The sequence below is a fragment of the Palaemon carinicauda genome, chromosome 17 (genome assembly GCF_036898095.1).
Source record: "Palaemon carinicauda isolate YSFRI2023 chromosome 17, ASM3689809v2, whole genome shotgun sequence".
Lineage (NCBI taxonomy): Eukaryota > Metazoa > Arthropoda > Malacostraca > Decapoda > Palaemonidae > Palaemon > Palaemon carinicauda.
This window is the reverse complement of record NC_090741.1, coordinates 102,991,429-103,015,847: the sequence shown is the minus strand read 5'-3', so window position 1 is coordinate 103,015,847 and position 24,419 is coordinate 102,991,429. Positions and strand designations below refer to the sequence as shown.

Genomic DNA, 24,419 nt, shown 5'->3' with positions numbered 1-24,419 from the left:
TTTCAGATTACAGAAACCTGGCTTTATTCAAAATCCCTTCATAAGAAGATTGGATTTCATAGTGATAGTTGGCAGCTTCTCAGATTTCTTTTCTAGTTTTTTTTTTTTTTTTTTTTTTTCCGAAGTTTAGACTCGTTTATTTTCATTATCGGAAAGACACAGAACCAACGAACGCATAGGATTCCAGAATACGCAACAAAATCTTAATCAATCTTATTATCGAAATGTCTAGTAAATGCTATGGGGTACTTTACTGTATATATATATATATATATATATATATATATATATATATATATATATATATATATATATATATATATCGCCATTATCAGCCGTAAGTAGTGTACTGCAAGACAAATTACTAAGTCCTTCCACTTGCGTCTGCTCATGGTCTTTCTATGACAGTCTATATCCACAATTTTCTTAGCTCGTCAATACATCATCTTCTCTTCCTTCCCCTACTTCTTTTACTATCTCGAGAGATCCATTCTGATATCCTTAATGTCCATTCAAATTATATGTCTAGCCCACATCCATTTCTTTTTCTTTCACGGTGTTAGAATATCCTACAGTTTAGTTTGCTCTCGTAGTCTCGTACCCATGTTGCTCTTTTTCTGTGTCTTAGTGTTACTCCCATCATTATTCTTTCCATTGCTCTTTGAGTTGTAACTCGCTTATGTTCTAAAGCTTTGGTAAGGTTTCAAAGTTCTAATGCATAAGTTGATACTGTTAGGTCCATTTGATTAAATACTTTGCTTCTTAGAGAAAGTGGCATTTTAATTTTCATAATCTCATTTAGTTTACTAAAGCCTTTGCGGTTTTATCTGTGTTCGTTGTGTCTCGTGTTGCTGGGATGAACTGATAAGTGATACTGTGATAAGTCAGTCTGAACCAGAAGGTCAAACCTGACGGAGGTCCATTCTATAGTTCCACCCTATGGTTAGTATTTTGTAGTTTACTATGTCAATGTTATTTCTTGTTTTATCCTAGAGTAATGATTACTTAAAATTAAATAATGGATTTGTATTTAAATAGATTTTTCGTCTTAGTTTATGAAATCTTAAAATCGCTAAGTTTATGTTTCATGAATTATTTTCATAGGCTATACCTATATCATTTTCGCCCGATCTATGTAAATTTAAATAGATTTTTCGTAGTGTCATAGCTTGGGAACTCTTAAAATCGCTAAATTTATGTTTCGTGAATATTTTTCATAGAGCTTAGGTAATTAACTTTAGGGTTAAGTTACTCTGCCATAGTACAACGTATTTGTTCGTTTGTTCGTTTAAGAATGCTTTGCCTATAGCATGACACGTGCTCTCGCACTAGGACATCCCGTAAAAGAGAAGGGCATGTGTTAGCTATATTTAAATCGACGTCCTTCTATGACTTGCGTAAAATACTCGGCAAATCCTTGTCATAAATTTTGTTCTTTAAGAATGTGTGATGAAATAAAATTTTGACTTCTAAATTACCCTTCATAACCTCTCAGAATAATCAGTCGTGTAAAATAATTGTATCGATACAATACTCCGATACACAACTGATATTTTTTCATGTTGTGCGATGCAGATTGAACATCTTTGCAAGTAGAAGAAGCAGTGACCAGGTGAGGAACATTGTAACCAGGTTTGACAACTCTAAAACCCTAAGAGACCGTGACTAGTACCAGTGGACCCAGCATCGACTACTGGTCCTTGTAATCAGAAGAGCCAGGAATCAGGATCGGCGTAGCTTTCAGTGTCTCCAATTCCCAGAGAACTTTAACAGTGTAGCCAAAAGGAACCAACTGCTCCTAGTGACTAGTTTGTAGGTTCCTAGTAGCAACAAGAGGAACGCCATGAATTGCAAGGAATTGCCAATGAAGTTCGAAGAGATCAGCGAAGAGGAGGTTTCCCGGATGAAGGTTCGGAGTGGCCGTAATTCTCGGTTGGTTCGCTGTACTCCCGGCAATGTTATTCTACCCTACAGGTTAGAGAAAAAAATTATTCTACCTTACAAGTTAGAGAAAAACTTTTTCATACTATTTTCCCTTTCGATTTTAAACCATTAATCTTTAATATGACTATTTTATCCTTTATTAGCTATCATTTATATTCTTCCTAAAATAGTTCAGCTGTAAAAGTTCATTTTGTTATTTTGAAATATTTAGGTTTCATGGGTATCAATTTTTAATACCAATTTTGTATCTAGAGATTTGTGAAGGGTTAACGCTTAATCATGTGACATTTAAATATACAGAAATTGATTTCTTTCTCGAAACTTTAGTTTATTGTTTGTGGTAATTATTTAATTATCTTTTTTATGGTGTATTCTTCCGTCAGAGTCAAGAGATGATTTGATAATTATCTACTACTAGCAGAGTGAATTTATATAATACATAAAATTTCTCTTTTGCTCTAAAAAGTTTGGAATACGTCGGGTGTTATTAGGGTAAAGAGATTTTCTGGCTTTTAAACGACTAAATATATTTACCTAACATGATTATGATAATACAAATCGAATTTCTCGAAACTCGATCACCAAGAAAAGTATATTATTTATTGTCGCAAATAACATTGTTTTTATCATTCGCCATGCATCCTGATTTGCTCATGAACTATCCTTTTATATGTAGCAAATAATTCGAGTTTGGTCATTTGATCACATCCTTTACAAACATCTAATTAGTTATCCCACTTTTTGACAGACTTACACGAGTTCCCTACTCTAACCTTGTCCATTCCATCATCTAATAACTCTGCCATTAAGACGTTGCCTTTATCTACGAAACCTCGATTGTCGTAGATAATTCATGACTCGGTACTTATAAGATGTCACTCTTTATCTCGATTATCACTCGCAGTAAGGAGATTTACTCAAGATTTTTTGTTTGATTACGATGCCTTCAAGCAGATTTGTTTGTTATATGATAACTAGTGTATCCGACCCGTCAAAAATGACCTCTAAATATTGAGATAGATATGCACAGAGATTCAACCCTTCCCACCCCCTCCTCCTTTCCTAACTTTAACCCGATGGTTCAGCAATAAGTGGGAGATTGTTGTTTCCGAGTGTTCCTTTCAGGGTAATCCCCCACACCAGGGTACGACTACTCCCGCTCTCCTTACCCGAGAGACGGGGAGAGACCGAGTAGCCATAAGTTTGGCAATGCCGTTCGGCGTGGCGGGAAATATTTATATATACATATACATATATATATATATATATATATATATATATATATATATATATATATATGTGTGTGTGTGTGTGTGTGTGTGTGTGTGAAAACCTGTGGATACAATGGGTTTGTATGTCGTTTTCAAGCCAGAAGATGTTTTGTTTTTATTTACAAAAAAAAAATCAACTGGATTTCAAAATTTATTGAAGGATATATACTATATATATGTATTTTTATTATATAACATTAATGATTTTGAAATTTTATAAGCACTAAACACTGGCGAGTTTGACTTTAATGTTGTGTTATTTTAGATATGAGGAAGAATTTGAGAAAATTATATGTATCCCCAGCCAAGTATTTATTAGACACCAAACGACAGATGCTATGTAGATATCAAATTGGGAATATTCGGGAGTTATTTATTCCATAGCATAGGCTATGTCTTTGCACAAATGTGTGCTTCCCAATTCTGTTTCTAAACGATTACAATGAATTTAGTCTTTTTTAGAAATATTTGACTTCAGGATCGAAGATAACTTTAGCCAAAAGTAATAGAATTTAAACTGTAACAGACTTAGTGTCTTTCTCGAACCATATTTGGTTTTAGAATTAATAAAAAGGCATACTTAGTGCATGTGCTGTTATCAAATGTTTGCTTGAAGGACACTCCTATTGAGACATTGGACATTGGTTCAAAGAGCATTTCTTGCCAAGGCAATTTTATTTATCTTTGTAATGAAGAGATCAACATTAGCATCATCATCATCATCATCATCATCAGTACTAGACTCATCTGGGTTACAGTTTACAATCAAATTGTATCTAAATCTTTTGAGCTGAGTTAAGTTGAGTATGAAATGGAAATTAAAGTTTTATCCTTTATTTGTAAGAGATATGGTGAAACAGTTATTCCTTGAAACATTGCAGTTGAAGTGGATCAGTTCGGATTCTTATCCTCCTTGAAGGAAATTTAACTTTCTGCGTTTGCGTTGACTGTGATTATTCATTGGCAATTACTCAAAGGTTTCCCTAAAATTACTTTGTCTCCTGCAAGAACAATATTAGGTGATAACTATCGGTGAACATTATAAAAGTTTGCCATAACTCGAGTGTTTGCCTTATCACTAGGGCTTTGTCCAATTGGGGGGCCATTTCTGGCAATAAGTACTTAGTGGCTGTAGTTATATAGACAGAGTAATCGTAAATTTAGTTGAAAGGTATGAAAGCAATTTGACAAAAGTAGTACTGCTATATATTTTGCAATGCAAATATATCGCTTTGCAACATATTTTCTTTTAATTAATTGCAATAGTTAAATTTCTTTTATTGTCTTGGCATTTGTTTGATCTTGTGTTTTGTCCCATGTCAATTTATAATGTTGGCAACTAAATCCAATATAGTAATTGCTCTGACACTAGAATTCAGTTGCAACGAGATTTCCTTCAGCAATGCTCTCATAATTCAACTGCTTTATCATGATATATTTAATAGAGATAAACTTTTTAAAGAGAATCGGCTGTTTCACGTTTCCTCTCCATAAACTACTCATAAAAATTGACTATATGATTATTACTAGATAATTCTAATTTCTTTTCTGAAGGTAACCCTTGTAAATAAGGATTTTTTTTTTAAATCGTTACAAGCTCTAATTATGGATGAGGGAGAAGTTAGAACATCAAATTTATTTGAAAAGAGGCTTGAGATGCCTTGGTATGCTTCTTCTGTAAGCAAAACTGCTGCATTGTCAAGTGAACATACAAGTTCTTTAAAGGCTCCTTTTCAGCATTGCTGCCTATTTAGCCTAAATGAAGAAAATAAATGGCATTTACTGTAGTCTGCATAACCTGCCATTTCAAGTCTTTTGGAGTATTATTTGGCGTATTAGAATGTGGGTAAAAGGACAAGTTGCAGCTCTTAAGCTGAGGTCTCATGACGACAAAGTGTTTAAACTAGATAAATAACGCAAAGACTAAAACATGTTTGACTTTTTCCACTTGTCTTGGAAAAGTGATTAGGTCCCTAGACCCTAAGTGACCCATAATGGAGAGACCACTCTCCACTTGGGGGAGAAGTTATTGAGGTTCACACCTAAAAGTAATGTCCAAAAGAAAACTTTTATATAAGTTTCAATATTTTATGTATATTATCACTTTAAATGTTGTGATTTTCACCAGTTAATTAAATCTGCCCGATGTACTGGGCGGATCGCAAGGCCTTAAGGGCAAGATTCCCAAAACCCTCCAGGAAATTAACTAAAATACGGCGATAAAATTTACAATTTTATTACAAAAATAAACTCTGATAAAGACAAACATTCTTAAGCATTCACAAGACTCACTGAAAAAAACAAGACTGACCCTAGGTAATATAGCATGTGCTCTTCAAGCACAAAGTCCACACCGGACTCATTAACAAACTGAAAATAGTGCCAATTCGAATTCAATACACAACGAATCACACACCAAATATCCCTATTCTTATTTAACTCAGGATTCAGATCCCCAATCACAAGGATCACTACACTAAACTGCGATATAAAAACTAAACGTCTTGCACACAAACTTCTACTACAACCAACCTGGTAGACAAGGTAGAGAGGAGAGATAACAATTAGAGGAGACTTACTTCGGTTGGGGACGTTGGATCAAAGAGAGCGAGCTATCCTTGCAACCCCCGACGTCACCTTTTTGGCGCAATTTGCCCTGAACCTAAATTTCTACATTGGATTTTTTTAACATGTTACAACAGAATGACTTTATTTTTCCTAATCTTAAATTACCAGCAATTGATTTTATTAGTCTCAGCGCCTTCCTACCAGGTGGTTTCCTTTTTTGGCTCTAAACGTTCACGTCTGGAACTACATTCATTCGCCCGCGAGTTTCTCCTCTCCCTCCAATTTGACGTAGTCGTAGGCGGAGTCAAATGGCGGGAATTTCGATTGATCGGGTCGAAATTCCCGACATCCTCCACGCCCCAAAATAAGGAGCGATGAAACGTCGGTCAATTGGATGGAGCTAGACTCGGGGTGAGGGGAGTGGCTTACTCCGAGACTCTGTTAGGCTCGCTGCGTAGCGCTCCGCAACGACTCGAACAGAGTACGCACAATATGCTACAGCAATGTTACCCCGGGGTAATAAACACAATCAATAATATACAGTCATATAACAGATCAAAATAGGCAATGGGCCTAGCAATTCTAAAGCACTCGTGTAATACACATAAGGAACAGCAGAAATAAGTGATATGTACACATTTTACAATTCAATTGGCAAGCAATTAGGCAATGGGCCTAAGACAATTCAAGAAATGGTAGAAATGCAATCATAATAAGTCAAGTGCAACGACAATTAGGCAATGGGCCTAAGACAATTCAAAAAATGGCAGAAATACAATCATAATAATTCAAGTGCAACGACAATTAGGCAATGGGCCTAAGACAATTCAAAAAATGGCAGAAATACAATCATAATAATTCAAGTGCAACGACAATTAGGCAATGGGCCTAAGACAATTCAAAAAATGGCAGAAATACATGACAATTCAAATTCAGTCTGTCTCAACTCACAATAATCGAGACTTCTATAGCGCTGCTACATGCAGGCCGTTACTTAATGGAGTACAAGAGGGAGGGGCAGGTTCTGTGCAACGCTCGGTCTGTACGCACGAGAGACCATCCCGTCCCCGTTCTCCACCCCTAAGCACTTCCAACCTCCGACGATTCACGCACACCTCACAAACTCCACCCTCCCTACCTTCCAGATAGAACACGCCCCCTTTTCACTTACAGTTTACAGCTACTTTTTATATATCGTCACCTTTCAGCAGACAGTCCATTAGTTCTCGCTGTTTCGCGGCAGCCCTTCTCAATGGGCGTGCAGAACGTCCTTGTGCGTTCGTCTGCTCTGTTTCATTTTCATTTTCACTTCTTTCACTAACTGCATAGTTCTCACCTTCCTCGTCGTTGTCGTCCGTTCCTGTGGCTGGTTGTTGAGTTGCCGTAGCTGTTGCCATACCCTGGTCGTTCCCAGACGTCTCCGCTATCCCTGGCATTCCGGCTGTCGATCTGTACGCACCCTCTTTTCCGTCATCGCCGTCGTCTCCTTCATGGTCATCCTCAGAGGGGGCTATTTCTAGGGGAACCAGGTGGCTGACAGCTCGCAGCGATTCGACACCCTCAAACAACACTTTCGCCGAGCGTACGACTCCGTTGTCGTCAGGATACGTCTCCACGACACGTCCCAGTGGCCAAGTCGCTCTCTTCTTATTGTCCTGCTTCACTAGCACGATGTCTCCGGGGTGCAGCTTGGAGGGTTCCCCGGGCCGACTGTCGTGCCGGGCCCTCAAGGCACTCAAGTATTCCTTTCTCCAGCGTTCCCTAAAGGCTTTGAGCGAATCTGTCAATCTTACGTAACGATCACGTAGCTTCCGAGAGGTGAAGGTTGCGTTCAGATGGTCGTCCGGTAAGATGGGGGCCATGAGGTGGACTTGGTGTCCTCTTATCAAATGGGAGGGGGTGAGGACTTCATCCTCGCGCTCGTCACCGCTGTACATGAGCGGTCGATTATTCACCACTGCTTCTGCTTCTTTCACGAGGGTTAGCACGTGGGCGTCCGGCAGGTACTTCTTTCCGAGGGCTATCTGGAGGGTCCGTTTCGTTACTCCTATCAAACGCTCGAAGAACCCACCTTTCCAAGGTGCACGGGGCGTCTGAAACCGCCACTCTATGCCAGTTTTCCTCAGGAACTGCTGGACTTCATCCTCTTCATAAAGTCCCTGCAGGAGGTGGCTGGCAGCCTTGAAGGTTTGATGGTTATCGGACATGATGAGCTGTGGGGCACCGTGGGTGGCACTAAACCGTCTAAGTGCCAACACGAATTCTTCTGCTTCCAAAGAGGGACAGAAGTCAAGGTACACGGCTCTGCTGGCCATGCAAGTTACGATAAGTATATACCCTGGCCGTGTTTCCGTGTGTATAGCTGCTGTGTGGTCCACTCCGACCGCCGTGAACGGTTTTGTGAGGGTGATCCTTTCCTTTGGCAGGGGGGGTGGTGGTGGCTGTCTCGTTAGAGGCTGGAAGGCCAGCTTGCATTCAGGGCATTGCCGCACGGTTCGCTTCGCAATGGAACGTAGACCCGCCACCCAACATTTCTGTCGAAAGATACCTATTAGAGTATTCACCCCACAATGCAAATGTAACTGATGTAAATAATTTAGATACATCCTAACCAAATGCCCTTTGGCTGGCAAGAGAATTAAATGATCAGTTTCTCCTACATGGGACACTCGTCCCCTGGTGCAGATGAGATTATCTACCAAAACTAAATTCAACTGTCTAGCAAAATTAGCAACTTCACGAGGGGGTCTGACTCCGCCCTCTAAGTAGGCATAAACAGTAGGCAAATAATGTTTTTGCTCTAATTTTACAACAATACTGAACGGATGCCGTTCTATCTTAGCAAACTTTAAAACTAGTCTGGCTACTCGTAACAAGAATTGGAACCCTACTTCCCTCTTCAGGACGTCCCAAATCTCGCCTGGGGGGGTAGGACACATCTCCTCCCTCAACTCCTGCACCGCCGCTACTACGTGAGTTTGATGTAGTAAATCTTCCTCCTCGCAAGGAACAGGCCTTCCCGTGGTCCTGAGAAATTCTGGACCGTTCCTCCACAGGGGGTTAGCTTGCAATTGTTGAGCCGTTGCGCCTCGGGATAGGATATCGGCAGGGTTCTGCTGACTAGGGACATGGTTCAGACTGAAACTACAAACCTGCTGAATAAAATTAATTTCCGCCACTCTGTTAGAAACAAACACATTTTTATTAGACCTAGCATCGGGCGATGCTACCCATGCCAACGTTACCTTACTGTCGGTCCACATTACTATTTCCCGTGGCTCGATCAGATCCTTGAGCGTTCTTGCTAGTCTGCTGCCTAACAACAAGGCCAGCAACTCTAGCTTAGGGATCGTCAGCTTGCTCATCCCTTTCGGAGTGATCCGGGTTTTACTCGTTACCAGACTTACCCGATTGCATTCGTCCCTAGTATATGCTACTGCTCCATATGCCTTACTGCTGGCATCGGTGAACACATGAAGTTGTAAGCCTTTTTTCCCTATTGATCTTTGAAAGGTGACGTCGCTCACCGCTTTCAAATCATTCAACAATTCACTTGCCTCTTTAGCCCTCTCTTTTGCTAAAACATCATCCCAACCTACATTATCCTCCCATAGTTGTTGAAGGAAAAGCTTTCCCCTTACAAATAATGGGCTTATCAAACCTATCGGATCATATATGGAGACTAATAGGGAAAGTACCCTACGCTTCGTGGGCACCCATCCCTCCCCCAACTCACAGATCCTTTTGCTTTCTTTCACACACAATCTGTCCACGTCCCGGGCCCATCGCAGCCCGAGCACGTTCACACTCACAGGCTCATTCCACTGTCTCTCGCTATCGAAGGCCAAGTGATTGCTGGCCCACCCTTCTAAGGGCATACCCGCCCTTTTTAAGATGTTATGAACAGACTCATGCTCTTGCCTCATATGTTCTATATCTTCAAACGTGGCCAGATAATTATCAACATAAAAAGATTTTACTAAATCTGGGCGCCCTTCCTCTTTAAAATGACAATTTAATATTTGCTGTAGCAAAAACGGACTAGCTGTGATGCCGAACACCACGACTCTAAAGGCGAAGGTAAGCGCTCGACCAGCTGCCTTGCGCCACAGAAATCGTGTGTATTTGGCATCACGAGGATCTAACAAAACACGATGGAATGCTTTACTTATGTCGGCTAACATGGCATATCGATTCAACCTAAACCTTATAATTAAACTGTATGCTACTTCTACCAAATTGGGCCCAGGCAAAAGACATTCATTCAAGGACTTGCAACCTTGTGACTTGGCAGAGGCATTGAACACGATTCTAAGGGGGGTGGTACGGCTGTCTTTCTTAACACCGAAGTGTGGCATGTAATAACCTTCCACTACGGGATTTTTCACTTCTGATATAAAACCTGCTTCGAGATACTTATCTATCACTCCCTGATATTGTTCAAGATATTCCCTATCCTTTTTGAATTTTGTCTGCAACGACTCCAACTGCGCCATAGCGTTACGATAATTGGTTTCTGGCCTAGCATCCGATCCAAATGGTAGGCTAACCTGATATCCCTCAGGTTTTCTTACAACGCTTTGCGATACCTTTCGCACGGCCTCGGCCTCGCTAACAGTGTATTGCTCAGATGGGGCGATACCAACACGGTCTAATCGCCACCACTCATCTACATCATACAGATATGGCTCGTCCGTGATTCTGCACACTCTCAACGTTCTTACTTGTTCGACCCTTTCCCCTTGGAACAGCCACTGTGGCACCTTCCCGTACGGGGACATACCATTATGCGTTAAGAAAAGATTTATCCCATCTACTTTTTCTACACCTATGACAAAATAGCTAAAGTAATCAGCCCCAACTAATATGTGAACGTTCTTCATGGTATCTGATTGGTTTGCTGGATCGGCTAACGTGACTCCCTTGGTCAACAGATGCTGTCTGACCTTTACATAACCCACGTTATGTATCGGGACGTCCACGTGTTCGTGTGCCACCAACTTCATACGCACGATTCTTTTCCCCATTTCAACCCTGCAACTTACTACATCGTATTGGCCGCTTATTTCCTCGGAACCAAACGGAGCGATATTCAAGGATACTCTTCCTACCACCGGTAGGCCTAATTGACGGGCAATTTTTGCAGAGATGAAGCTCCTCTGGCTTCCTGAGTCGAGAAATAGGCGGACTCGCTTACTACCTTGCCTTTGTTGAATACCTGCCATGGCTGTTGGCAAGATAGTGCATGGGAGGTCCACATCAGACCTCTGCGCGATCTTTGCGCTCGTGCACGGCTTAGATTCTACTTTAACCTTAGACGGACGGGGGGCATTTTGGTTCTGCGCAGGCGTCGCATTTACTACGGGGCGGGACGTTGTTGATTGACTATTACTATGACTAGGGATTGATTGCGGTCTACCCGCGTCGCAAATCGCAGTGTGGTGCTTAGCATTACAGTTTCTACAGGAATTTGATACGGGACATTTATCGCTACGATGGCCTGATTTCGTGCAATTGAAACAAAGACCCCTTTTTAGTAAAATGCGACGTCTAGCAGCTACGTCTGTCACTTGGCGACATCCGTGAGGCGGGTGCCGTTCGCTACAAAATGGGCAGGAATTTTGGTGGATGGGATGGGTTTTCGGTCTTACACTACTGTCTGGTCTTTTGTCACTCTCAAGACTGTCGCCTCTCTGCAATGCATCGTCTTCTAACATTCTTACTATGAAATCTATTGCCTCAAAAAACTCATCCAACGTATAGTCGCATTTCCTCAAATGCTCTACCACCTTGCGGTATAGTTTTCCCTCTGACAATTTTTGATTAATGAGGCTCATGACCATGCCCTGGCCTAAGTCATTGGTACTAAGTCTTTTGATTTGCTCAATAATGATAGTTAACTCAAAACGGAACCTTTTTAATTCTACTGGGTTTAGTGACGGCACAAAGATGTTTGCTAACTTGCGGTGCAGAATCACGAGTGTTTGGTGCACGTTGCCATACTGCTTATCTAATAAATCTAATGCTACTCTATAGTTCGCGGCGGTTACACTCAGGGATTTGATGATCCTGAGCGGCTCTTTGCCCAACGTCCCCAATAAATACGTGAATTTAGACACTTCGTCTAAATCCGCTCTTCGATCCACGTGGATCGTGAATAATTCACGGTACGATGCGTACTCTTGCACTTCCCCTTCAAACGTGGGGAGAGGCAGCGGCTTCAACCTGGGGAGGGCAACATTCCCCGTTGAAGGGCCTTTCACCTTATCTATTCTATTGTACAATAGTGTGGAAGCGCGTGTCGCTTCACCTAACATATGCCTAATTCGGGCTTCGATACTAGACTCTAATTTAACTCTCTGGTTTTTGTACAGCTCTTTAAGCTGTCGGACCTCTGCCTGCAACTCCGTTACCAAATTCTGGTAAACGGACTCGGAGTAGGTCTCAATCAGTGCCCTTTGCGTTTCGCTTAGCAAATCCTCCAGTAGGCCCATCGACGCCTCGATATGCACGATCGTGGATACAGCCATCTTAATTACTTTACTTTACGTTTGGGGGGTTGGACAAGGCAAGGAGAAAAGGATAATTTAACGTTAAGGGACTCAAAGAACTGACCCACGTGGCCGATCGCACATCGAGACGTAGAGGACCTTAATTGTTAGTCTCTCTCTCTCTCTCAAAAGCTCATATTTTAAATTAGTCCTGTCCGGCTCTGGGAAGCGCTTGCGATCCGGTTCGAAGGACCAAATGTTGTGATTTTCACCAGTTAATTAAATCTGCCCGATGTACTGGGCGGATCGCAAGGCCTTAAGGGCAAGATTCCCAAAACCCTCCAGGAAATTAACTAAAATACGGCGATAAAATTTACAATTTTATTACAAAAATAAACTCTGATAAAGACAAACATTCTTAAGCATTCACAAGACTCACTGAAAAAAACAAGACTGACCCTAGGTAATATAGCATGTGCTCTTCAAGCACAAAGTCCACACCGGACTCATTAACAAACTGAAAATAGTGCCAATTCGAATTCAATACACAACGAATCACACACCAAATATCCCTATTCTTATTTAACTCAGGATTCAGATCCCCAATCACAAGGATCACTACACTAAACTGCGATATAAAAACTAAACGTCTTGCACACAAACTTCTACTACAACCAACCTGGTAGACAAGGTAGAGAGGAGAGATAACAATTAGAGGAGACTTACTTCGGTTGGGGACGTTGGATCAAAGAGAGCGAGCTATCCTTGCAACCCCCGACGTCACCTTTTTGGCGCAATTTGCCCTGAACCTAAATTTCTACATTGGATTTTTTTAACATGTTACAACAGAATGACTTTATTTTTCCTAATCTTAAATTACCAGCAATTGATTTTATTAGTCTCAGCGCCTTCCTACCAGGTGGTTTCCTTTTTTGGCTCTAAACGTTCACGTCTGGAACTACATTCATTCGCCCGCGAGTTTCTCCTCTCCCTCCAATTTGACGTAGTCGTAGGCGGAGTCAAATGGCGGGAATTTCGATTGATCGGGTCGAAATTCCCGACATTAAAATTAACAAAAAGGTTTTTTTTATACTTTCCTTATAGTCGCAAACTTAGATAGAATAGAAGGGTTGATCATTCGGTTAACATATCTCTAGAAATATCCAAGGCCTTGATACCCCTTACAACAAACTTTAGCGGCCATATGCTATTGACAATGAGTCATAATTACAGCCGGAGACAAACACTTGCAGTTAACAATAATTTTCAGTAAAGATTCGAATGTCTTCTTCAGATTCCTGGATCTTGCAAAGACTGTTTACAACTTTGAGTTCCGCAGTGACGACATAGTCGTTGCGACTTTCCCCAAAAGTGGGACCGTCTGGACAGCGGAGCTTCTCTGGGCTATGACGCACCTAGATCAGCTTCACACTCTTGATACAGACCACATTAGCTTGAGGAATTTCTTCATCGATCGTGTAAGTTTGAATTTTTTCCTTGGTGGGGAATTATTTAGTAGCTTTGAAGATGGTGCCACTCAACTTGAAATTATTATTTTTTTTTTCTATCAGCATGTTTAGATAAGTTTGTGTAAGCTACAAGCTGCTAAATACATTCCAAAATGTTGTTACATTATTTGTCAAGTGTTGATAAATCTTATATTTTTTTTCATATATATTTTTTTTAGGTCATGGAACCTTGGACTCTTGTCTGTGGCTCAATAATTGTTCCTCTCAATGGTGTGTCAATTAGTGCATAGAAGCAACTCCAATTTAAACCAGTAAATTATATAGGTTATAGTAAAATTTTATTCAAAATTAGTCTTATTTTTAGGTGCATTTTACATATCACATGGAAGGAGTATTGATTAACAATCTGGCAACTTGGGGATACTTAATGAAAAATATATTAGCGATTTTATTTAAGATTTACACTAATTTATTTTTAAAATATGAGTTTAAAGAGGACATTGCAGTTCATGCAGTCTGGTAACTTGAGGATCATGTTCTAGCTGCATACTGAAGTTTATTTGTGAATACCACCCTTCCAGGATATGCTATTTGCTCCAAACAAGGACGACCAGTCGCCACTCGTTAAGAAATTCCTGGAAAAGTTTCCTGAGGGTCGCATGGAAGACGGCGTAGTCCTGCAGTTAGCAAAAGCAGAGACTGGTCGTAGGATCATCAAGACGCACCTCCAATTCCAGTTCTTTAACGAGAGTTTGTTGAACAAGAGCAAGGTGAGCTATGGCATTGCCATTTTGTGTAATCTCCCCTATATAATAAAGATTTTTGTATTTACGGTCACAGCTTTCCCCGTCCCTCGGGTAGGGGGAGAGGAGTAGTCATATCGTGATGAGCATGACCCATACAGTGAGGGGTTGCGTGTGTGTGCATATCTACCTAAATATTTGGTCGTCATTTATGACAGATCATGTACGCGAGTGCTACATGAAGTTTGAAAAGATCCCTAGCTCCTATAATCTAAGAGATTCGTGTAATTATCCCAAATGATTTTCCATTAAATGTGAGGTGAAAATTGAAAGCTTTGTATAAAGAGAACAAAGGGATTCATTAAATTTCAAACCGCAGAAAACAATGTAATCAAGTCAACAAACCTTTATGATAAGAAACACTAGATAACACCCCTCTTCCCCATAGTGGGAAGATCGATTGTGATGTAATCGCATGTTTTACCACGCGAACATTATTATAATATAATACCGTAGATTCCTTCTTAGATTATCACAAATTACTCTTAAACTAGATATCTGGGGATTATATGAAGTTGTAATCCTCCAATATACGTGAATCACTTGGGGTTATAAATCTTCATTATATATAAGTCATATGGATTTATAATCCTCCAATATACGTGAATCGCTTGGGGTTATAATTTCCTATATGGCCTTCTCAACATTTCTTTTATCTGAAACACCAAGGTTCCCGGAATAGTTGGAAGAATTAATCTGGCTTCGTTGTTGTACAGTTCCCTCCAGGAATTTCGAGACAAAGCATATGACTGTATAAGATACACGCACTAGGAGTATTATGGTAATACTGTAAGTGGGCGTTTCCATTTATATGGGGCTATTTTGTTTTGTTACAACGAAGTGGATTGGCTGCAGGTATTTCTCGATGACAGTTTGTTGTCTGATTTTTTTCTATTTGATTCATCACAAAGAATGAGATATGTTCAAATGATAAGGTTGAATTCAAAGAACATTACTAATATTATGAACTTCACCGGTAAATATGATTTAGTAAAAGCAGGATAAAGAAGCAGTCTAGATCAAATCGCAGTTATTCCTAATTATCGCACATCACCAACGTTGCCTTCGCATAGGGCGATCGTCTGCTGGAGCCTGGAAAACAACAAAACGTCTCGTGTATAATATTTCATTAACAGTATCTGTCCTAAATATAAACATCTTAATGAAGATACAATAATGTCGTATGATACAATGCTTGGTTTGTCTTCAGACTTCAATATGAGAAGAGCCAGTTTTGAAGAGACACTAAGTTCTCGAGACAAGTGTTAGTGAAGAGAATATTTTATGCAAACTCAACGTTCTCTAGAATTCTGAACTTATGCTAAAAATTTAAACAAATGAACAACGTTAACATTGTTTCCAAGGAAAAATCAAGCGTTATAGATGTTCATGTGGTCCATTACTGACGTATTGAGAGAATGACTCTTTTCCACAATTAACACACGTGTTTCTGTAACCCTTAAAACAATACACTCACGCCCAGTTAGAAGGCTCCTACTCAGTAAGCACCCTCTCTCTCTCTCTCTCTCTCTCTCTCTCTCTCTTTATATATATATATAATATATATAGTATACTGTATATATATATATATATATATGTATATATATATATATATATATATATATATTCATTTATTTATATAATTTGACAAGGGATATGGGATTTCATGCAACTTAAATTAAAATTACATATGTATATACATATATATTATTAATATATATATATATATATATATATATATAATGTGTGAGTGTATAATTTTCATTGAAAGCGATGGCCTTTGCTGCGTCAATTCGTTTCCTAGAGGAATTCTCATATTTCCTCATCTTCTTAAAGTTTCCAGACGTAAGTCTTTGGTTTAGTAAACTTTTCCTTTTCTTTATATTTTATTCACTACAATACTGTTTCGACATAAATACGCCTTTATCAAGTAATTACTGGTCTACCTAAGTTTATAATATATATATATATATATATATATATACTCTGGTCAGGTTAGGGTAACACCTGATAATGGTAACATGTAACCCATTAACCACCCGCAGTATATACGTGTGTGTGTGCGTGGATCGGTCCAAATAGCCCCAAGCAGCAAGCAACATGTTAAGTTAAGTAGTTAAAGAAAAAATCAATTCTGAATAACCACGTGACGGTCCTCCGAGTTATTATGGAAAACAGAGTTCAGTATAAAGTGACATAAAGCACCTGTTGGCGAAGATAAGACTACCCTATAATGAATCGCAGACGAAGGCAAGAAGATGAGGCGAATCGCCGTCGAATTCAGAATGCAACACTGAGAGGAATAATTATTGGGATGTCGATGTGTGGACAAACTCCTAGCAGCATTGCCTATAATCTCGGAATCTCTCGTAGCTCTGTCTATCGTCGGCAATACAGATGGGAAGAGGGGGGATTTTTACGAAGGTGTCCTCAAATAGTCTACAATCTAGTAACTTCAATGCCAGATAGGCTACGAGGATTCATTGACAGGAACGGTGGATGGACGAAGTATTAGATAAGTTTCTGCTCGTTTTAGTTTTAGTTTGTATTTTTTTTTGGGGGGGGAGGGAGGGGTTAATATCTTACCACGATAATGGATATTGTTAGGAGGGTGTATGAATTATATTCTTTTAATTATGTTTTCAGAACTAAGTAATATTAACATTATTTTGTGAATGCTAAATATGTAATAAATTTATTTAAGCTGAAATATTTTGCTGATTTGACCTATTTTCAAACTGCCAGTTATGAAAATGTCTGTCCTTCTGAAAATGAGTTCTGTTACTTCAAAAATCACCATTGATCGTAGATATTAGTTTTCTGACTGTCATTTAATGGAGCTTACTTTTCACATTCAAGTTGAAAATAAATCTATGAATGATCTGAAGGATTCGATTATCTCCCTCAGTGCTCAATCTCGTTGTATTTGACTAAAAAGTTGGACTTTCGACCTATGACAAAAGTTCCCGGATTACTGCTATTGACAACAAAGATAATATAAATCAAGGAGTAATGCTGTTCTGTCTCAAAACTTAATTCTAAAAGAGGGCATTCTCTTCTGACTTAGGTTTGGCTTTACTGAGGATCCCTCTGTCAATTTTATTCTCATAATGGATCATCATTGCTGCTTATTTTCTTCATCAAAGTGATAATAGTAATGATAATTAATATATATATATATATATATATATGTATATATATATATATATATATATATACTACTGTAAACATTACCTTCCCGCTTTCGCGGTTGGTAATAAGTAAGTTATCAAATGATAAGTAAATATACATTTTCATGGGAAAATTAAATGTATAGATAAGTAAGTGTAATTAAATATAAGGTTTATCAAGCTTCGGCCTTTCTACGCTGATATCTTTAATCAAAAGGTCACGGTCTTATCAATAGCCTATGTCAGTCTAAGCCATAAAAACCCAAAAATTATGCATTTTTTTTCTAGTCTATTGTTACGCAGTTTGATTAATTTTCATTAAGCATCATACTTTTAATTTAAACAAGTTTTCCTAAACTAAATTGGTCATTCCATAAATGTTACGAGTTATGACATCTTTGATAAAAGACATAAAATAGAATTGAGTTTTAGTAGCATTACACAAATACATATATATATATATATATATATATATATATTGTAAACTTATGTAGACCAGTAATTACTTGATAAAGGCGTATTTATGTCGAAACAGTATTGTAGTGAATAAAATATAAAGAAAAGGAAAAGTTTACTAAACCAAAGACTTACGTCTGAAAACTTTAAGAAGATGAGGAAATATGAGAATTCCTCTAGGAAACGAATTGACGCAGCCAAGGCCATCGCTTTCAATGAAAATTATAAACTCACACATTATAGATATATATATATATATATATATATGTGTGTGTGTGTGTGTGTGTGTGTAATTTTAATATAAATTGCATGAAATCCCATATCCCTTGTCAAATTATACAAATAAATAAATATGCATATATATATATATATATATATGTATGTATATATATATATATATATATATACATATATACATATATATATATATCTATATACAGTATATATATATATATTTATTTATACACACACACACACACACATATATATATATATATATATAGTATATATATACTATATATTAATATATATATATACATATATATATATATACTGTATATACTATATATATATATATATATATACACACAGCATATATATATATACATATATATATATATATATATACAGTATAGAAATATATATATATATATATATAAATAAACTATATATAGCATATATATATATAAACTATATTTATATACTATATATATATATATATACACAGTATATATATATATATATATATATACAGTATAGAAATATATATATATATATATATAAATAAACTATATATAGCATATATATATATATAAACTATATTTATATACTATCTATATATATATATATATATAGAGAGAGAGAGAGAGAGAGAGAGAGAGAGGTTACTGAGTAGGAACCTTCTAATTGGGCGTGAGTGTATTGTTTTAAGGGTTACAGAAACATGTGTGTTAATTGTGGAAAAGAGCCATTCTCTCAATACGTCAGTAATAGACCACATGAACATCTATAACGCTTGATTTTTCCTTGGAAACAATGTTAACGTTGTTCATTTGTTTAAATTTTTAGCATAAGTTCAGAATTCTAGAGAACGTTGAGTTTGCATAAAATATTCTCTTCACTAACACTCGTCTCGAGAACTTAGTGTCTCTTCAAAACTGGCTCTTCTCATATTGAAGTCTGAAGACAAACCAAGCATTGTATCATACGACATTATTGTATCTTCATTAAGATGTTTATATTTAGGACAGATACTGTTAATGAAATATTATACACGAAACGTGTTGTTGTTTTCCAGGCTCCAGCAGACGATCGCCCTATGCGAAGGCAACGTTGGTGATGTGCGATAATTAGGAATAACTGCGATTTGATCTAGACTGCTTCTTTATCCTGCTTTTACTAAATCATATTTACCGGTGAAGTTCATAATATTAGTAATGTTCTTTGAATTCAACCTTATCATTTGAACATATCTCATTCTTTGTGATGAATCAAATAGAAAAAATTCAGACAACAAACTGTCATCGAGAAATACCTGCAGCCAATCCACTTCGTTGTAACAAAACAAAATAGCCCCATATAAATGGAAACGCCCACTTACAGTATTACCATAATACTCCTAGTGCGTGTATCTTATACAGTCATATGCTGTGTCTCGAAATTCCTGGAGGGAACTGTACAATGAGCCACCACTCATTAGCAAATATTCCAAAAATGTCGTAAAATTCAAGTATCACTACCTGAACTTGGGGTTGTGGGGGCCGATGCGGTAACGTCCCTGACAGGTGAACGCCAGACTGGGGTTCAAGTCCCGCTCAAGCTCATTAGCTCCGTCGGTCGCTGTAACCTCACCATCCTTGTGAGCTAAGAATGGGGGGTTCGGAGGAGCCTATAGGTCTACCTGCTGATTCATCAGCAGCCATTGCCTGGCCCACCTTGGTCCTAGCTTGAGTGGAGAGGAGGTTTATGCGCTGATCATATGTATATATGGTCAGTCTCTAGGGCAATGTCCTCCTTGAAAGAGCACTGTCACTGTCCCTTGCCTCTGCCATTCATGAGCGGACTTTAAGCCTTTAAAGTGTTTGATCATAAGTCGCTATGTGTGTGCAGTATGAGATTCTGTAAGCTTTTGCAGAGTGGATTAATTCTAAGTCTTTCAGGTTCTTTCATTTGGCTCAAAACTTCACATTATTTGAGGAGTTTTATACCGGTTGTAATTATATAGAGGAAGGGTCTTCCAAATTAAGTAATTGAGTTGGTTAAACTTCGGAAGTTCAAAATGTGTGTTAATGCTCTTTTAATGAGTAGGTTAAATTCAGTATTGTTTTATAGTTTACCTGTCACATATTTATTTAACTTTGTCAATCTGCTTATTCTTATTTTATTTATCGAGTATATTTTATTGTTAATTTACTTATGTTTATTATATTGATCTAGCATAGTTTATTCTTTTAGGCTTTGTTTCTTTTTCACACTGGGATGTTTTTCTAATCATGTTTCATTCTGATTTTCCAGCTTAGTCTCTAGCTTAACTTGCAATAATAATAATGATAATAATTCCTTGTTGAAGTCTTTTGTAATGTTTTGTATATTATATTTGAAATACGACCTTATTCTAAATAATGAGCTGCCTATTACATGTTCACCACTGGTATATAGTCAGAAATGTACTCTGCATGTGTCTAACTGGTATACGTATCTTGGCATAAGGCTACACTGTCTGTGCTCGCAACTTACTTGTGTGGCTGATCAGAGTCCATTCATGGTTTTGCTTGTAACAGTAAAAATCCTTGTGCGTAAATGTTTGTGTATGTAGTAGTATGTGTATCTGAGCATAAATATTTATACTTTGAACACTATATGTATTTGAAAATGAAAGTGTGTGCTCGTTACAACTAGTGCTTAATTCACCTATGACAGGACCCCTCGACATCCGCCTCCCGCCAGCACATTTCACACTCTCTTTTCGTAAAGTTTATTAAAACTGAAATAAATAAGACATAGTTTTCACATTTAAGGCTAGGAAAAAAATGCATAGGTCCCTGCTCTTGTTGGGGCCCTAGGCGTCAGTCTTATGTATAATACGGCCCTGTTTGTAACAGTGTATGTACCTAACCATAAATGTTTGTTCTCGTAACTGTTTGTGTCGTGGAGCATAAATGTTTGTGCTCATGATAGTATATGTGCCTGACCATAAATGTTTGTGCTCGTAACAGTATGTGTCATGGATCATAAATGTTTGTGCTCGTAATGGTACTTGTGCCTGAACATAAATATTTGTGCTCGTAATTGTACTTGTACCTGAACATAAATGTTTGTGCTTGTAACAGTATATGTGCCTGAGCATAAATGCTTGTGCTCGGAACAGTATATGTACTGGAGCATAAATTTTTGTGCTTGTAACAGTATGTGTCTGACCATAAATGTTTGTGCTCATGACAGTATATGTGTCTGACCATAAATGTTTGTGCTCATGACAGTATATGTGTCTGACCATAAATGTTTGTGCTCATGACAGTATATGTGTCTGGCCATAAATGTTTGTGCTCGTAACAGTATGTGTCATGGAACATAAATGTTTGTACTCTTAACATTATGTGCCAGAGCATAAATGTTTGTGTTCATAACAGTTTATGTGCCTGACCTTAAATGTTTGTGCTCGTAACAGTATATCTGCCAGAGCATAAATGTTTGTGCTCGAAACAGTATATGTGCCTGACCATAAATGTTTGTGCTTGTAAAAGTACATGTGTTGAAGCATAAATGTTTGTGCTCGTAACAGTATATATGCTGAAATATAATTGTTTGTGGTCGTAAAAGTACATGTGCTGAAGCATAAATGTTTGTGCTCGTAAAAGTACATGTGATGAAGCATAAATGTTTGTGATCGTAACAGTATATCTGCCAGAGCATAAATGTTTGTGCTCGAAACAGTATATGTGCCTGACCATAAATGTTTGTGCGCATAAAAGTATATGTGCTGAAGCATAAATATTTGTGCTCGTAACAGTATATGTGCTGAAGCATAAATGTTTGTGCTCGTAACAATGTATGTGCCTGAGCATAAATGTTTGTGCTCATAAAAGTATATGTGCTAGAGCATAAATGTTTGTGCTTGTAACAGTATAACTGCCGGAGCATAAATGTTTGTGCTATTAACTGTATATGTGCCGTAGAATAAATGTTCTCGTAACAGTATATGTGCCTGAGCATAAATGTTTGTGCTCATAGCAGTATATGTGCTAGAGCATAAATGTTTGTGCTTGTAACAGTATATTTGCTGGAGCATAAATGTTTGTGCTCGTAACTGTATGTGTGCCGGAGAATAAATGTTTGTTCTCGTAACAATATATGAGCTGGAGCAGAAATGTCTGTGCTCATAACAGTATTTATGCCGTAGCACAAATGTTTGTGTTCATAACAGTTTATGCGCCTAAACATAAAAGTTTGTACTCGTAACAGTAAATAATCCTGAGCATAAATGTTTGTATTCATAACAGTATATGTGCCGGAGCATAAATGCTTTTACATAAAATGCTGTTATTTGTAGGTAGTAGGTTGGCCTGGGCACCAGCCGCCCGTGATATACTACCGCTAGAGTTATGGGGTCCTTTGACTGGCCAGACAGTACTACATAGGAGCCTTCTCTCTGGTTACGGTTCATTCCCTTTGCCTACACAGACACCGAATAGTCTGGCCTATTCTTTACAGATTCTCCTCAGTCCTCATACACCTGACAACACTGAGATTACCAAACAATTCTTCTTACTGCACTGTAATCGTTCAGTGGGTACTTTCCTCTTGGGAAGGGTAGAAGAGACTCTTTAGCTATGGAGAGCAGCTCTTCTAGGAGAAGGACACTCCAAAATCAAACCATTGTTCTCTAATCTTGGGTAGTGCCATAGCCTCTGTACCATGGTCTAACACTGCCTTGGGTTAGAGGTCTCTTGCTTGAGGGTACACGAGGGTACACTTGGGCACACTTTTCTATCTAGTTTCTCTTCCTCTTGTTTTGTTGAAGTTTTTATAGTTTAAATAGGAATATTTATTTTAATATTATTACTGCTCTTAAAATATTTAATTTCCTTATTTCCTTATCTCCTTTCCTCACTGGGCTACTTTCCCTGTTGGGGCTCCTGGGCTTATAGCATCCTGCTTTTCCAACAAGGGTTATAGCTTAGCATTTAATAATAATAATAATAATAATAATAATAATAATAATAATATAACAGTAAATAAGCCTAAACATGAAAGTTTGTACTTGTAACAGTAAGTGTGCCTGAGCATAAATGTTTATGCTTGTAACATTATATGTGCCAGAGCATAAATGTTTGTGTTCGTAACAATATATGTGCCTGAGCATAAATGTTTGTGTTCGTAACAATATATGTGACTGTGCATAAATGTTTGTGTTCGTAACAATATATGTGCCTGAGCATAAATGTTTGTGTTCGTAACAATATATGTGACTGAGCATAAATGTTTTACTCGTAATAGTAAATGTGCCTGAGCATAAAGGTTTATGCTCGTAACAGTATATGTGCCAGAGCATAAATCTTTGTGCTCGTAACAGTTTATGTGCCTGAGCATAAATGTTTGTGTTGGTAATAGTGTATGTGCCTGAGCATAAATGTTAGTGCTCGTAACAGTATATGTGGCTGAGCATAAATGTTTATGTTGGTAACAGTATATGTGCCTGAGCATAAATGTTAGTGCTCGTAACAGTATATGTGCCTGAGCATAAATGTTTGTGTCAGTAATAGTGTATGTGCTTGACTACAGAATTGTCCTGTATATGCTCTCAACTGGTACATGTAACAACACACAAAGCTTTTTTATTTAAGCTCTCAACTGGTCCAGGTACTTGGACAAAAATCTACGCTCTATATGCTCATATGGTACATGCACCTGATCATAAAGTATACATCGCTGTAATAATAATAGTAATAATAATAATAATAATAATAATAATAATAATAATAATAATAATAATGATAATAATAATAATAATAATAATAATAATAATAATTAGTAATCTAGTAAAAATAAGAAAACAATTTATTGAACAGGTTGTCTATGTCGCTCGCAATCCCAAGGACACATGCGTCTCGTCTCACTTCTTCATGGGCCAGAGACCAGACATGATCGTGGAAGGAGGTTTCCCATCCAAGGTAGAGGATTTCATGGCAGGAAAGGGCAGCTACTCGCCTTACTGGGGTCACATCCAGCAAGCGTGGGAATTGAGGAA

The 24,419-nt window shown here is 38.0% G+C and overlaps 1 pseudogene; it reads left to right on the top strand.

Annotated features, from left to right (window-relative positions):
• The first annotated feature begins 816 nt into the window (after positions 1 to 816).
• LOC137656878 (sulfotransferase 1A3-like) overlaps positions 817 to 24,419 on the top strand; it is a 24,392-nt pseudogene continuing 789 nt past the window's right edge.